This window comes from Mauremys reevesii, linkage group 12 (assembly GCF_016161935.1).
Source record: "Mauremys reevesii isolate NIE-2019 linkage group 12, ASM1616193v1, whole genome shotgun sequence".
NCBI classification, from domain to species: Eukaryota; Metazoa; Chordata; order Testudines; family Geoemydidae; genus Mauremys; species Mauremys reevesii.
Window position 1 is genome coordinate 51289088 of NC_052634.1, and position 2728 is coordinate 51291815.

The window sequence follows — 2728 nt, forward strand, 5'->3', positions numbered from 1 at the left end:
CTGGTTTTCATTAACCAAAGGGCACCACGCCTTCATTTGGCCCTGTGGAAGGTAGAATTCCAGCCCAGGGATACTGAGGAGGGGAAGAGTCAAAAATGCCCCCTTCACTTATTGCCTCCTCTCCAGAGTACAGGTCAGAATCTACAATCCTTTCTCCCCCCCAGCCCCTGTGCCAGAATCCCTCAAGCAGAGCCTGGAGTCCTGCCCATGGCGTCTGTACTATTGACAAACACTAAGTGACAGGGACAAAACACTCAAATCCCGCCTGGTGCGGGGAGCCAGTTTTGCTCTTCAAATTCTGTCCTTGGTACATTTCCAGGTCTGGGAATGTCCCCCAACAGCATTGAATGGGAAGCTGCCTGCAGAACAGTTACACTGCACAGAGCTCCTGTGGAGGAGGGGTGGGAATTAGTAACATTTTGAGGATCGTTTGGGAAATGAGCCTTTGCTGACAAGGTTTGTCTCTGTTCATAATTCACCTTCAGGTGTTATGTTGAGGGATCTTTAGTATATTTTTGGGAGGTTAATAACTATCTCCTCAACTTTATTTACTCAACTTAAAAATTGGTCACTTGATTTTTGCATCTCCCTGTGACAATACAACTGACACATGTGGCTTTCTACAGGGGGTCATGATGTTATAGTTGAGGAATTCAGTCTCTGTACTTCTAGAGGGGTGTTGCTTTTTTTACAGCTGCCTCACTGCCAGGCACACCGGGCTGTTAGCTGCACTCACTGTCCTTGCCAGGGGCCCCTGCTGAACCCTGGGCGGCTGCACTGCAGTGCTGGGGTGACTGCAGGTGGAGAAGCTGCTGTGGAGCAATGTAGAGCAGGTGCAGGAAGGAGCCGGGGTCACTATTCACATTCTGAACTGCACAATTTTCCAAATTTGGGACTAGATTCATAGATTCATAGACTTAAGGTCAGAAGGGACCATTATGATCATCTAGTCTGACCTCCTGCACAATTCAGGCCACAGAATCTCACCCACCCACTCCTGTAACAAACCCCTAACCTATGTCTGAGTTATTGAAGGCCTCAAATCGTGGCTTAAAGACCTCAAGGTGCAGGGAATCCTCCAGCAAGTGACTCCTTGCCCCATGCCTCAGAGGAAGGCGAATGTCCGAGAACAATTCTAAGGGGAAGGTGAACGCAGAGCAATGACACTGGAAGTGCCCAGACCTCCAATGGGGGCAGCATGGAAATTAATAATGGGAAGATCATTTGCGAAATTAGTCATCACTGACAAGATTTGTCTCTGTTCCTATTTCACGCTGAGGTGTTAGTTAGAGGAATCAGGACAGATTTTTTACTATATTATTTAAACACTTAATTTTATTTAACCAAGCCAAAAACTTAGTCTCACTTATTTTTTCTCTGTCCTAGCAAGAATGAATTGAATTTCATGACTTTCTGGAACGTGCAGCGAGATTAAATGTGGGGAATTCAGTCTGTGTATTTGTGAGCTGATGTTTTCCTCTCACAGGTCAGTGCCTGCATTGAAATACCAAGAGGGATCTAAGGGCTGGTGTACGCTGGGCACTTCACTGGCAGAGCGATGTGTCTCAGGGTGTGACTCACCCCCAAACCCATAGAGTTAAGGTGACCTAAGCCCTGGTTAGATAGTGCTAAAGAAAAGGAAGAATTGTTCTGCCAATGCAGCTATTACAGGGATGGGAAAACCCCTCTACTCCAAAGTGCCACAGCAGTGTTTTAAGTGTCAACAGAGTGAAAATAAATCTGGCTTCAGTTTGCACTGTGGATGCTCAGGCACTAAGTCTACAGTAATAATAACTACAGTGCAGCAGGCAGGATTTGAACCTGCGCAGGGAGACCCCAATGGATTTCTAGTCCATCGCCTTAACCACTCGGCCACAACTACTTGATATAGAGCTGTCTCCTTACATGATGATTCTGTTCTCACTGAATTGTCACTTCAAATTGTTTGCCCAGACCAGCTCCCCCAGCACATTCATGGCTGCGCATCAGCGTAAGTGTGTCCTTGGCTGAACAGCGAGAATTCCTGCCCATTTCCCTTCCAGCTGGAGCAGGATGAGAGTGTGTTTGTGTTAATGACATTGCTGTAGATTGTTGTTCATTCCCCACTCTGACAATTCAGACAGTCCCTTTCCTAGGCAAATCTCCAGCACATCGTTCCAATAGCAGGGGGCAGGATTTCTCTGGGGCACTGAAATTTTTTCAGGGGGCTGGTGCATGAACTCAGCCTTGCATTCCACCCTTGACGTTTCATGGACTATGAACAGCAGCAGAAAGAAAGAGCCGAGCCAATATCTCCCTGGCAGGGATGCAGGTGCCACGTCCCCTCTGTCTGACCATCACCATTGCAGGAGAGAAGGGTTCACTGGAATTGAACGCCCTGGCTCAGACCAGAGACACAGGGAGGTTTTGCTGTTCACGGATCTGTGCAAATGAAATTGTGTCTCTGTGTGAAATTGAGGCAGGAAATGAAACACCCAATGCCCTAAGGAATGTGGGTGAAGGACTCGGGCTGAGCAATGATTTAACAGGGGTTTGTTTCAATTTATCAGCCTGATTAAAACTATGGCTAAAAGCCCCCTGTAACAGGGACTGTGGGACAGGACAGGCAGTTCTGTGCAGAGTGTTCAGAACTGCCCCCTATCTGCCCTTTCTCTGCACCGCCCCTGCTCCCAGAATGCACCAGGCCCTGGACTGAACTCTTCCCCTGCTGGCCGAGCTGGTTTTGTTT

The 2728-nt window shown here is 47.9% G+C and overlaps 1 non-coding gene across 1 annotated transcript; it reads right to left on the reverse strand.

The window, feature by feature from the left end:
- Positions 1–1800: 1800 nt before the first annotated feature.
- Positions 1801–1882, reverse strand: TRNAS-AGA. The gene has a single exon. It is a non-coding gene; the product is annotated as a tRNA-Ser (tRNA).
- Positions 1883–2728: the final 846 nt, after the last annotated feature.